The following is a 15,830-nucleotide window of genomic DNA, read 5'->3' on the forward strand; positions in this document are numbered from 1 at the left end:
ATTTGAAACTTTCTTCATAATGATTATGGCAAGTTTATTCGTAATCACAAAAACAAATCAATTGGGCACATTCAAATGTACATATATATACTCGTAAGTATATATTTTGAATTTTTTTATTATTAGAGAAAATTTGAGGGAATCCAAGGAATTAAACAAAATTTGATAAGCTTTTATATTACAAACTAAAAGTATCAATCCGAATGTAGCTCTTTGTTGACTCTGCAAGTATGTACATAAGTATGTGTATTTATATACATTTTCGATTACAAAAGTAATTATTCTATTTTAGTTTACGAAATATTGTAATAATCTACTAGCAAATTACGAAGCTAGATACCAATAATAAATTTCGTTATTGTCCGTTAGAAGAATAGTGTTAAGAGAGCAATAAAATTTCATCGTAGTACCATTTGAATGAACCCTTTTTACATAAGCATAACCTAAAAAATTTTTATAATCTTAGCCTCAGAAATTAATATTTCAGCTGGTAGTTTGAGTTGTCTATTGTTTTAAATTGAATGTGTGATAGCAACTCAAGTAAATGATAGTAAGTGATAGCAAAACGTGCGGTGCTAGCTCAAATTTATTTTTGAACAAATTTTTTAATCACTGGAAAACTAAAATTATAATTAATTAATTTTTTATTATGAACAGATTTCAGTTGTTTTTACTAAAAAAAAAATAAAAAAGTGCTTGTTAAAAAGTTTTTTTTTTAAATATTTTATGACATTTTAATGTAAATTTCTTACGTGTTTTTCTTCTATAAATTTGGATCAAGATTGTTTTTTTTTTTGTAATTATAATCGAAAAAAATTGGATTAATCTATAATTATACTTAAATTATTTATTTTCCCTCTTATGTTTTTCTTTAATTTGTTTTTGGTATTTATGAGATTTAAGGTGTGCACAAACATTCGTACATACATAAATATATTTAAATCCCACCTTCAATAAAAATTCAATGACGTGTTAATATTTTTTTCTTTTGTGTTTTTATTATTTAATTTTTTTTATATTTTAATGGTAATTTATCCAATAAATAACGAGATGAATTAATTAAAAGGGTGGAAATTTATTCTTTTAATTTGGTTTTATTTTTTAGTTGTTAAAACAATAGCAATCAAATGAACGGAAGTAATTATTTTTGTTCTGTTTTTTAACTTATAAGCCATAAGGCACACATGTATGTATGTATGTATTTCAAAAATACGAAATGTATGTATGTATCTACATATAATGTTAGTAAATTTAATAATTTTTAATCATGTTTTGGTCAAATTAATTTCTGGTTATAAGAAATTTAATGCACCTACATACATACATACATACATATGTATAGTTAAAACCTTAAGATTCGCGATGGTGTATAATTTATGTAGATATTTATTTCAACCATTACTTAGACGGGGTATAAATAATGATTGAAAATTTTTTGTTTGCCTGTATTTATTGATTAAGGTTCTGGCGTCTTTATTTAGTCAGCGCTCATTTCAAAAATGTGAAAATTGGTAGGTATGTAGAGCATCTCATGTTGGATGGTATTCTCCATGGAATTCTGACTTCGAATTTATTTAAATAAAGATAAATTTTTAAAATGTTTTCTTGTTGTGTAACACTAGGTAACAGATGTAAGTACAACATTAACAATATAATATGTAATTCTCCTAACGGTTATAATTCTAAAAGCTATTATTTATTTATTCAACTACAATTTATAATTAAGTGGTACATACATAATATCTACATACGTGCATACCAGTGTATTTTATACTTGTCGAAATATAACAATTCTTTAATATAGGGATTTATGACTACCTTTCAATTACATTAATTAGTTTTTATTACGAAAATAAATTTTGAAAATCAATAAATTACACACTTATTGCATTTTTAACATTCTATTTTGTTTTCTAATTAAAAAAAAAACCTCAAAAATAAATAAAATGTAAATGGACTAATTTAGAACATACTTAATTAATTTTCATTAAGTGAAAATAATTTAATATACTAAGAATGTGTAAATTGATTTTTCATTAGTAAATATTTTATAATTGATTTAAATATTGTATAATTGTTTTATTCTTTATTGCAGAGAATTGACTAATTAAATTTTATTTCCGTATTTTTTTTTAATGTAGGTATGTATACGGTATTGTTATGTCTCTTTAGTGGTTTCCCTTTACTTCATATTTCATTTATTATAAAAAAACATAAAAAGTCCCTATACTAATTCAATATTTTTAAAATCGGGCAATCTCACAGACTCCTCGTTTACAGATAAAGGTTAAACAAATTCTCATTTAGTACCGTTTTATTCCGTTATATAGTTGTAGAAGAGCTCGCATCAGATTTACTGTCAGATTTTTAAAGGAAAAATGACGACAACTGGTTTTGAATTGCGATCAGCTGATTTTTACTTTAGTTACAATTTTCGTAACAAATTGTGATGTAAAGTCTTAGCTCTATCAGATATTTTCAGCCTGATCTGTTTGTAAGCAATCATAAGATGTTATTGTAAATTTAATCTGACATTTTTTCGTAAAACATAGGATAATATTTAAACAGTGGCCAACATTTACTGTCGAAGAATTTCCATTCATTGTAGAGGTTATAAAATAAAATTATATGTACTCGTAATTTTGTCTCTTTCGGATCCCGAATTTATTTTAAACTACTTTCTTTATATGTATAAAACAATAGTAAATATGTGCATGTGTTGTACATATTTATGTTCATAATTTATAAAAAAAATTTATTCCCTTTCATAAAGTAACATATTTACTACATTTACAAGATAATAAAATTATAGAGTTGCTGCATACCCATCAGAAGTAATTGAAAAGAACAACCCATATAAAATTTATAAAAGCATTTTAAATCACACGTTTTGCTTTTAATATTTTTTTATTATAATTGTGCCATTTTTTTTTTTTTTTTTTGTTGTACTCATATCAAGCCGGCCGGTAAATACCGGACTTACTTAGAGACATACATACATACGTACATACATACTTACATATATCCACTTACATTATTATTATGCGAATTTTTCAACAGTAAAATTAATGCGGGGAGAAAACATACATACTTAGTAAATACATAAGTGTGTACTTTTTATTTTTTTTTAAACAACAAAAAACAAGGTCGAAGGAGAATAAAAGTAACGCGCAAAAAAAAGAGAAATATTTCAACAGCTTTGCTTTTTTTTATTGTTTTTTTTTTTAGTATTTTAATTTTTAATTTCAATTTTTACACAATCAAGGTCAAACCATCACTATACAAACAAAACAACACATTATGTTAGGAAAAAAGAAAAACAAGAGAAAAAAACTCTATATAAGTACTTTTTTCGCAGTTTGATTTTTCATTGTTCAGTCATTCTTTTCAGTACCTTTCGAAAAAATTGTTTCAAGAAATGCTTATTAGTGAAATTGTGTCCGGACCTTCACATTGTTTTTATTTACTTGTGTACACTAAAGACGTTTACACGCTTAGAACATTTTGAAATAGAAAGCAGAAATTTTAAGGATAAGCAAATATTTTTAGTAGAAAATTTGTTCTAGAAAAAAAATGTTTTTTATTCGAAATACCCCAAATGAAACAAGGCAAAAACAAAATTTTTAAATATATAGTAGTTTTGACGATCATAAAGTATTGACAATCTTCTAGTTCTACGTCAATCAAAATTTATAATAAGTAAATTTATTTTAAGGAATCCTAAAAAGCCTGTTATTTATTCTAACAGTCTTTGCGGAAAAGCTCAATAGATTCGGATGATCTTACGAAAATCAGATATGGCTAGATTTAGTATAGTAATTTTTATGTAAGTAGTAGAAATCGTGCTATTCCCAAAAGTATAGTAAATAAGTTTAAAAAATGTAGGAAACTAGTAAATAATATTTGTGACTGGTAGAATAAAACTACTATGCTATGTCAGTATTAGTCGTTAAGCAGCACGTTTTTTGGAATAGCGCACGCACGAGTAAGAGTCTGGCGGGTGCGATAAATAAATAATTTACAATAACAAACTAATGAAACAAAAAATGTGCTGTTACAAATGTTGCTTACAAATCATTAATTCAAATTTGATTTTATTAATATTTTTTATTTTTTATTTCTTTAAAACGTAGAAAAATTTGTATGGATGTAGTAGGTACATACACACATATAAAAATATTAAAGCCGTCCATCAAGTTTTAAAATGAAGAATACAATACTCTCATTTACTATGTTTTGAAAATATGCTTGGAATGTCGAATTTGTTGTTCTTTATTTATTGTAATAAAAAATGTATATGTATGTATGTACATATTATATTCCTGCTAAAGCGCTAAGTCAGTTGTTAGTTTAAAATAAATTACTTACATATGTACGTGTGTATATACTCGTATTTATATGTATGGATGGATATATATGTATGTATGTTCATGTTTGCATGCACATTCTTTCACATCTGGAATTCGATAAGAACATGTTAAATACATATATTTATGTATGTATGTATGTACATACGAATATATATATATATACATAAGTATGTATTGTCTTCTTCGTAAAAATAGGCAGATTTATTGTAATTTATACATTATGTATTTGATAGATTTTGGTAGCTAGGTTACAGAAGAAATTTATCAAGAGGCCACTTGTAGTGGCGGGTGAGGCTTTAAGGTATCTTTGATAAATACAATTATGTTATATATGTATGTATGTATATATTGAAATATGATAAGATCTCTGCGTTGTTACCACATGCATACATAAGTATGTAGATACTTGCATACATACAATAACTTATCTTTTTATCTTACTATCACTCAAATGAAATACTTACGGAATTTAAACCATAGAGTTGATTAATATTTAGTATGTCAATATTTTGAACAATTATACATATTATATACTTACCTACATACATATGTATGTACGATATACATATTTACCCTACAAAATCAATTATAAATTGTATAGTCCATAAATTTTAAAATTAAGAAAGTAGGCGAATTTACTTACATATGTACATATATTGAGCACACGATTTAAAAATAGTTTATATTTTTAAGGGTAGAATATTTTGATCTATGGTTAAGTAAATAAATATGTATGTATGTATGTATTCATAAATGGAGCAGATGTCTTTTACTTATTTTTTCAATTTAAATATTTGTTCTTTCGAAAATAAAAAAATATGAACAGAACATTTAGGAAATCATTTACTTTCACATTCGCGTGTGCCAGAACAAATACCTATGTATGTACATACATCCATACATATGTACGTAGAATGTATAAATAACTAAATTACTACATTTAACTTCAAATAATACTAGAATAGTAGTTTAACTATTTTCATAATGTTATAAATGGTTGGATATATTGTTGATAGAAATTGGTGTAAACAAAATAATGAAAAACAAAAAGAAAAAAAATGAAACAATTCCAAGGTTTGTTTACATTTCGTCTCTGTTTTGTTCTAAATATGGTGGTTTTTATCGCTTTATTTTTTCATTTTTGTACAACCAAAGTGTACTAAAAAAACATTGTTTTTATTTTTGTTGTTGTTATAGATAAGTCAGCTTTGTAAATAATTTTCACATTTTGAAAATTTATTTTTAGAAATTATCAGTACATATTTTTTTTTGTTTTGATTTAAAAAATTGAATTTACTTACTATTTTGTTTTATTTGAATAAAAGTAATTCGCCCTAAAATTTTATAACATACTTATGTACATACCTATGTATTTCAAGAAAACAATATACATATGTAAGTATATATGTGTGTACATATGTATTTCAATAATAATTCTGTGGTGATAAGGCAATTCAGCGTAAATTGGTTTTGCATATAAACGAAATATTTCAATATTTGAGCTATGCGTATTTAAATTTATCCATTTAACCCTTTGCACTATAATTGTTTTTCTAATTTGTTCTCGGCCAACTCTGATTTAATTTTTCTGGTCTTGATATCATATGTTAGGTATGAAGTAATTACTTGGAGTTACTACCAAATGTGCGCAACCTTACAGACGAGAATACACTCAATACTAACAATAATTAAGGTGCGCATGCATGAATAACTGTTTTGTCACGCCAGAGATGACGTCAGAGATTTAGAGAAAATTATTTTTGTCACGCCAAAGGTGACTTCATAGTGCAAAGGGTTAATAATAGGTCCTTTTTATTAAATCGATGGTCAAATTAAATAAAGGAAAACGTCTCTTTTACAATTTTTTTTAAATTAAAATTTAAAATTTTTATTTGATTGGAAAACATACTACGATTTCGAAAATGCCTTTAAGTTTTAAAAAAATTTAAACTAGGTTACAAGCGGCTGTCCCGTACCAAAAGGTACATCCCTGCCATATAGGCCCGTTATGATACCATGAATACATTTTACGAGTAAACCAACGAAAAAATAAAATTGTTCAACCAAAAAATAATTAAAATTATTCAAAAAATTTATATGTGTATGTAGGTATATACATTGTATATGTATGTAGACCTTTGAACTTGAATTGCTCATATTATGTACCTATTAACTATTAATTTTGACATTAAGTTTATAGTTTTGGTGCTTTATTATTACAGAATTGTTAATATTTTTATTGCACATTTAATTTCTCGTTTTGGTATATGGGCAACTTTCGACGCTGAGGAAAAAAAATTAGGATCAGTATTTCATATTTTATTATCAGAAAATTTGATCATGGGTATTAGTTAATTATATTTGTTTTATGTACCTAATTATAATCATAATTATTGTTGGACTTCAATTAATATCATATTATTTTAATGGATTTTTTTTTAATTATTATGACCTTATAGTATACGTACATATATCATACACTATACTATATAGTAACGGATACAGTATACGTATGTACATATGTATGTACATACTAAGTATATCATACTTATTACGTAGCGTCTCTCATAGTAATTAAAAATTTTAACAACTTATGATAAAAATTGTTGTCTTTTTAATGCTAAAAACAAGTTAATTTATAAGTATTTTTTGAAAAGTAATTAAAAATTAGCTTACATTACAGTTTAATTTTCGAAACGTTACTTTGTTCGAAACATAAACAAGAGAACCTTACTTAAATTTTTCTGTTTCTAAGAGCATTAAAATTATTATATCATGAGCATTGAACGTAAATACGCTGCTTCCATTTTTTTAATGTCTTTTATTTTTTCTTCAATTTATGATTTATTGGAGTGTTCACTAGAAAATACTTGATATTACAACATAATTACTATTATAATAATGAATATTGTAAAATCATGAAGTACTATAATTATTGAATGAATTGAGTTTTTAATCTGACACGAGACAGTGTTTCTACACAATTGCACACACACAAAAATTGTCTTGCAACAAAATATTAGGGAACAAAATAATTTATTTTTATTGAAATGTCAATGCACGTGATTCATAATTACAAGTAATCACACTCTTGTGTCATTTCTTAGTAACAATGCATTGTAATTAAAACTTTTGAATTGTGTTTAATAATGTTATTCTAATTTTAAATTAAAAAAAAAGTTACTGTATAGGTTAATAATCGGATGAATATTTAAGTATGTACATGTTTAGAATAAATTTTTTTATAAAATTTTACATGTACAAAATTAATTAGTTATGTACCTATTTGACAAATACAAATAATGTTCTCGTGATGAGAAAAAAAACTATTCACAATAGTTATGAATGTATAAACAATGAATATTTCACTATAAAACATGACAATTTACATTATGTTAAGTGTTTTGTTCAAGAATTTATAAGAATTTTTAATAAGGTTAATTAAAAATAGGTGAATAATAGTAAATATAGTTATAGTGACTTTATTAACAATTCAAATTTCCTAAAAATAAAATAAAATTAATATTATTATAATGAACAAGAGAATTTCATATTTTTAGTAAGATTTTGTAGTATTTTTTAGTTAAGTCTTCATTTTTCGATTAAAGAAAATGTAAAAATTAAAATTTTCAAACTGTTTAAGAAAAGCAAATAAGAGTTTTGTTAATATTTTTTAAATGCCGTCAAGATGTCATTGTCAGCGGGTGTTTAATTATTATAATGTCATTCTGTCAAATTATTTATTCATGTTGTAATAATTCTGAAAGAAAAAATGCTTTCCTTTGGAAACCAAGCTGTATAGAATCACTTATAGCACCCTGGCATAATTATTTCATATTAAATTTTGTTGTAAATTAAATTCAATAATTGTTGATATTTTAGCGAAAATTAAGCCTATAATTAATATTTAAAGAACAAATTTTTAAAATCTAATTATTGAAAATAATTTTAATTAATTTTATAACTTTGAAATTTTATTTATGTAATTCTAAATAATTACATCAATTTGTATGTACATTTTCATTTACATAATGTAAAATACAAAATCAATTTTATAAAGTTCTTAAATGAAAAGCTGTAATCCATACACAACAAACTATGATAAACCATAATAATTTGTTTTACTACAAAATACGTACAAATTTCGGAAGTATAGAATAAATCATTTCCAATCAAAGTGTTATTTTAAGAACACTTTAATTTTATACACTCTCTGATTGAAAATTTAAATTTACATAAATTATAGCTAAGGTATTATAAAAAAAAAAATTCAAAATACAAAAATAAAAAACACTATTCAAAATAAATTTAATGAAATTTTGAAAATAATTTAAATTTAATTAAGAAAAGATTAAGAAAAATTTAAAAATGTAATTTTGTACATAATTTGTAAGTTTTTATTTTTCTGTTATTAATTAGTTCTAATGTCTCAAAAAAGTCATTGTCCCACACCGTTTAATCGACAATATTTTTATAATTGGAATTCAGATACATACATATGTTCAATATTTTACGAAAAACAATTTCAATAACATACCTATAAGGACGCTTTTTAAATTTTGGAAATGATTATTTTGCTGAAATAGGCAAAATTTAGGTTTCCGTCCATGTCCGATTAATTTTGATGGAATTTTTACATGACGATTTGGTACTTTTCTTAAATATGTAATTGTAATTAATATCTGGAATTAAAATATACATATGTATGTACACTTAGTCCATATAATGAGTTTCAACAACAAACCATGAGTTTATATAGGGAAACAATAAAATTATGCTGCATAAAAGCAAAAATTCAAATCAGACAAACAAAGTGAATTCACGGAAAGGCTTCGATTTGGTATTTATTTTGGTGCAAAAAAAAATTTATTAAATTATTAAATTTCGAGAGAACTGCAAAAAATGTTTGTAGTGAAAATTTAGAATTTAATTAAAAGATCGCAGAGGTGATCGTTAAATGACAAGATAAAAATTTTTTTCGCAACTATGTACTTATACTAAAAATATTTTTTTTTAATTACAGAGGTTTAATTTATATTTCATTTTTTGAAAATTTCTCTAAATTTATATTCACATGTTTTATATTTACGTATGCTATTTTTTATGATACATTCATTAAAATTTTTAATTACTTGTTTATTTGAAATTTATATTGTACATATATACGTGTTATAATTTTGTAGAAATTTCGGGAATTGAATAAATTTCAGGCTGAATTTTCTATTTTAAAATTTTCGCCTGGTTCATTTCGGTTTTCTAGTTCAAATTTTCACCGAATATTCATTTCGGTTGTTGAACTATAGTGTCTATCAATGTATAAAATGATGGGGACGCTTTTAATAAATTTTTTTTTTAATTTTAATTTAAATTTAAATAACATTTTAGTCTATCATTCCTTAAAATCTGTACGATCAATAATATCGAATTGAAAATTTTCACTCCGGTGTGAAATATAAATCCAATTGTGTAATTAATAATAGAGCTACCAATATAGTTTAACACAAAAATCTGAACCTGTACATATTTGATATATTTACAAGGGTTTCATTTAATGAAATTTTTGAAATCTTATTTAATTTTGATTTTTGCGATTTCTAATTAAAAAAAATTGGTATTTTTATTTTTATTACCACCCAAAACATATCTCAAATTATTGCTCCGTTATAAATATAGAAAAAATGTCTGTGAACAAAAAAGTAGAAATAATTTTTTGCCTTACCAAAATTAGTAAAGAATTTTAAATTAAAAAAAAAAATTATAAGTGCACGCAATAAAATTTTTATTTCTTTTCCTAATTTTATTTGCTATAGAATTAAATTTGAAAATTTTTTCAAAAAGAAGAAAAAAATTTATGTTGCTAATCAATCGTTTCCTAAATTATTTTATAACAATTTTATTGTCATAAAATTTATTTTTAAAAATCGATGAAATTTTTCCATTACTTTATTTTGCTATTATGTATAGAATAATATCGGAAAGCCATACGAATTTTATAAGCAAGAATAATCTATTTTATAAGATTATGTTTTATAAAATCACTAAGTTACATAGGTTTTAAGGTCTTTACCAAATGGCTGGATAGTCGTATAAAAAAATACAAATTTTATTACAGAATGAAATAAAAATGTTTTTAGTATTTTAAAAAATTTTCAAGATAGTTGTAAAATTTTCAAAATCTTTCGTATTTTTTTCGTTATTCATAACAATTTTGCAATTAGCACTCTAGAAATTTTATTTAATCTTATTATTTTTAAAATAATTTGAAGTAAATTCAAGCATTTATTTAAAAAACTTGTTATATTGCCATTAAACAGATTTTTGTAAATCTTCTATTTCTTTACAATTCATCCCACTACATAATTCCACTACATATTGTAGTGTTTTCTAGAATGTGGAATATTAAATTTTAAATATGAAATGGCTTAGGAATTTTCCATTTGAAAAATTTTACAATTTTACTTTTCAATTATAACAAATTGTTTAAATTAACACTTCTTGAAAAGATGATTACAAAATTTAAATTTAAGCGCCAGTAAAATCTGTAAATCTGGTAATTGGGCCAATTGATTCAAAATGCAGTGCAGTTTTAATTGATTTTCGATAATATCCAAATTAAATTTCCTTTTAATTTTAAAATTTAATTATTGTAGACTTGAAATAAGAATTAGAATGGAAAAACTCATATAATACAACCCGATTTCGAATCAGCTATTTTATATCACCCGCAGAAAATCCGCCTGTACTTGCCAATGTCAATCAATATTAGAAAACCATATTGCAAATTGGGCTTATTAAACCTATATGTGTGTTGACAGCATTGTAACTAAAAATTTATTATATGTATATATAAATATAGATTATTGCACTAAACTAGTACCTAATCAAAATTATTCAACACAATTATTTTATTTATTTTGATATACTGTGTATGTAGATTTGAGAAATGCCTTCTTCTTATTCAATCGAAATCGTTAAATACTTACTTTACAAATTAAAACAAAATCAGCAAACAAATGCAATTATGTAAAACAAATAAATTACAACATAAGTAATCAACTTTATATTTTTTGTAATCAGACTGAAAAATAGCGTTTGAATACGAGTAAGTACCTATGCAATTGATTTTTACTATGTGTGCATTTTCAAATGTCATTCCATTGCATGACATACAAGCCCCGTTACGTACTCATACTAAGAAATTATTATGAAAAATACTATTATGGACTTTAAACTTTTGTTTTTATGCAAAATGCTTAATAAATAAATTATTTTAATTTTTTTATTTTTATTGAGGCGTTAAGGGGTTTAAAATAAAGGGTACAAAGTTCTTTAAAAACAGAAGTTAATTAAAATTATACTATCATAAAATACAGACACATAATGTATGTATATATGTACATATGTAAATGTAGATTTGTATGTTTTTAAGAAATTTTTTTTTTTATTACAGACATGAGTAATCAATCAAAAAGTAGTCATTTTTTTTATTGTTACGTTTTTGTTTTTGCGATGAATTCGAAAAGGTTCGATGATAAAGAATTTTATTTTTTTATTTTTCAATTAAAATTAATTTTTAATCAATGATTTTTAATAAGAATACTAGTGAAAACGATTTAAATGTACATGAGTTTTTAATAAGGCTATTTTGATAAAATGTGATTTTTTAAGCCCTTTCTGTCTGATTGTTAAAAAATAAATCTTATAAAATTTACCTTGATATTAATTTTTGTTTTCATGTTCTTGCCGTATTTACTATTTCAAAGTAAAGTACCTGCGTTTTTAAGTGGAACGGAAATATTAACATAGGATTAATAGGGGGTTATACTCGTAAGCTGGAATAATATTGTAAAATTCTTTAAATTTCACTTTAAATTATTACTAAAAAAAATTATCTTTAAAAACTTGTAGTGATAAATTAAGTTCAAACGAAAATTTATGCGTGTAAAAATTATTTTAGTTCTATTACAATAGTCAATTATTCTGCTTAAAGTCGTGACTAAGAGAATGGTGTTTATGAGCTGTAGTCATGAGTATATGTTTATATAAAATTAAAAATTTTTAGATTTTGCAGTATTGCTGTGTTTCTACACAAATATAACTTATAACGTGAACTTTTATACTTAAGTAAATATTAATTTGTTTTATTGAAATTTTGAAGTTAGAAGTTTAAATTTTATTGTTATTGTTTTACTTTACTAAAGAATTCAAAAGAGAGCTTTTGTAAGTTGAAAGATAAATTGAATTACATCTGTTGCTTAGTGTTGATAAGTTAGTTAGTTTGACCCTATTCTCATATGATAGGAGAATAACAAGATCCTCCCAAGGAATAAGGCGAAGCACAAATCTTAAGAAATTTTTATGAATCGACTCAATCCTATTAATATAAATGTAGTAATGAGGTAACCAAAATTATGAAGCGTATTAAAGATGAGGACAAACAAGTGGTTAATACAGAGACTTCTAAATGTAAGGATGATTAAAATTTTTAGAACAGTGTTTAATAAAATTAAACATCGACCCCGCCTTGCCAATAATATAGTGTTATATTGATTAGTAAATGTCAATTTACACCAAACACCCAAGCCCCTAAGTGAATCAAATCTTTTAAGACTTTGGTCAATTTATTGAGAAAAAAAAATTTCATTAAATTCAATTTGACATTTCATTCAAAAAGTTTTCATTATTACATAAAATTTCCATACAAATTACGTACCTACCTAAACAGAAACTAAATTGTATAATAATTTGCATGATATAACAATTATGTGTGGGAATAAAATTTTCCCGCTTTAAATGTAATCGATACTAGAATTTCTAATAATAAAGTTAACGTTATTATTAAAAATTTAATTGAAAATATTGTAGTAATTACTTAATATTTTCATTTTAATTATAATTTTTATATTCAATTATCGTTTGTTTTTTATGTAAATAGAAAAATTAATTAATATTTATAGAGCTGTTATATTATAATTGAGAACTGTAAAAGGAGCTTTTTAAAAATATATGAGTAGAAAGAACGTTACCTTTACTTCTACTTACTTGTTTATTATTTTATATTTGTATGGTTAATGTGACACATGTTGCACACATAACATTGTTATATTGATTAAATTTATTGCTGTTATTTTGTATTTTTTTAAGGTAGGTCAAGTTATAAAAGTTTCATAATATGTTTGTAATTTTGTATTTGAATATTATGTATGAATGTTTTTGAATATTTTGTAATATATACGAAGAAAATTATTAAAAGCTTTAAAGCTTTATATTCATTACATTTTTATTGTTACATATATAGTTACAATACCATAGCTATGTAGTTGTGTATAACAAAATTTTATTCTACTCGTAAGAATGTGATGTGTAAGAAATATTTTATATGTTATTAAGTTACAACATACTCGTAGAAGAGATAACAATATATCAAGCTCAAGCATATCTATGGGTACATAGTGCAAATAAACCATACACACTAACGCAAGTTATTTAAATATAATAATTATAAATTTATACATATAAGGTTTTGCAAGATGGGCAAGAAAAATATTATTAATATGTGAATTTATTAAGTAAAATTTATTATGTATTTAACTGACAAATTAAAATCTCAGTTAATAAAAGAAATTTTTTAGAATGATGTCATGGTACTATCTATAAAAAATTTCTATCTAACAAATTAATTATAATAATTTTTGCTTAAAATTAATTAACATACACATTCATACATGTATATATTTACTTGAATACATATTATGCACGTAAATTATATGAAAAATTAGTATAAATTACATAATTTTGAATTTGATTTTTAGTTAAAATTACATACAATTGAATACATGCTTGCAAGTTGGCATACTAGGAATGTGAACAAAAATTAGTTATTATATCTCGGCTAGTATTCATACATAGGTATGTATGTACATCTGTTTTTGTACATATGTATGTGCAATGAGAAAGTTATTGACGCTCAAATCTTGACTTTGAAAAATCTTGTAAGTTTTTTTATCGTTTCTCCTGGGACAAAAAGCAAATTTGAGAAAAAAAAATTTATTTGTCCTTATAAGTTTCTAATACAAAAAGAACAAAAATCTAAATCTCTTATTTAGTTATATTACTTACACTGTGTTCTCTCAGCCCCCTAAAACCAGTTTAAGGAGGTTTTTTTTGAGTAATTTCGCGGAAAAATACTTACCGTCCAATTTCTCATCGTAGATTAATAATAAAGAAGAAAATTTACATTACTTCTCAAATTGTTTACGCTTGAAAGAGAAATAAATAAATTCAATTCTGTTGGGGTCCACCAAACCACAGTGTTAGAATCCCGGGTCAATAATCTAATAATATGTTTTAGTTCACCAATAGTTTATTTCTATGGTTCAATACCTATTCTAAACATTTTTTTACTGAACTACTTCAGTTGTAATACATACTATAATCAAATATGTAATAAGATCAAAAACCTGTAAATTGAATTATAAAAATTTACAATATTAAATTGAAGCAATACACGTACATACACATACATATTATGCACATAATTGTATATTTAAATAATTTTATTTTAATTATAAAGTGATTATGAGTTTAATAAATTTTTAAAACAAATATTTTCAGTTGAATTCACTTTATTAACATGTACATATGTAAAAAAAAAAAACACATTTAATAAAGAATATTTTAATAATGATTGTACAAAAAAATTTAAGTATTTATTATTTTTGTTGTGCATTTAGTATAGTTAATAATAATTTATTTTAATTTATACTTAATTTTTTTGTTTTTAGTTTATGGGTCATAAATATTATTATCGAGTGCAAATTTAATTAATTTTCAAATATTTGAATTTTATGGCAAGCCGTCCAGAACAAAAAAATTTTTAAAATTATGCACATATGTAGGTACTGTAGATAGCAGCTTATATTTTTACAAGTGATTATTAAGTGTTTAACCTAATAAACATGACTTTTTTTCGATTTGGTTGTTTAGACGCTCCCGCCAAATTATTTAATTTTTTTTTTGTAAAAAATGATATAAAAATAATTTTCTTTTCTGGTATAGAAAATCACGTTCAAGTAACTGAAAAAAAAAAATGGAACAAATCGAGTATTAATTTACTATATTTTTTTTTTTGAGATTATTAATGAAGTGGAAACGTACAATAATTTAATTTTAATAAAAAAAAAATTATTATTCAATTATTCAAAGAATAAAAAAAATTATTTTTTTGTATTTGTATCAAATTTTCGTTGTTAAACAAAATAATATTTTTTTGTATAGGAAAATTACTCAAATAATTAAAATGAAACCATTTTCCATTTAAGAAATATTATTAAAATATTATAATGATTTTTCAATCGCTTAATTATTATGCTAATTACTGAGACATGTTAAATTATAATATTAAATTTGATGTTATATAATTGAGAGCAAGAATTATTATGATTATTATTGTTATAAATG

The 15,830-nt window shown here is 23.5% G+C and overlaps 1 protein-coding gene across 1 annotated transcript in view; it reads left to right on the forward strand.

Moving 5' to 3' along the window:
* Positions 1-15,830, forward strand: part of LOC129615768 (TPR-containing protein DDB_G0280363) — a 93,876-nt gene that overhangs the window by 23,497 nt on the left and 54,549 nt on the right. The gene's annotated exons all lie outside the window — the stretch shown is intronic.

The sequence above is a fragment of the Condylostylus longicornis genome, unplaced genomic scaffold (genome assembly GCF_029603195.1).
Source record: "Condylostylus longicornis isolate FDR11 unplaced genomic scaffold, ASM2960319v2 ptg000145l, whole genome shotgun sequence".
NCBI lineage: Eukaryota > Metazoa > Arthropoda > Insecta > Diptera > Dolichopodidae > Condylostylus > Condylostylus longicornis.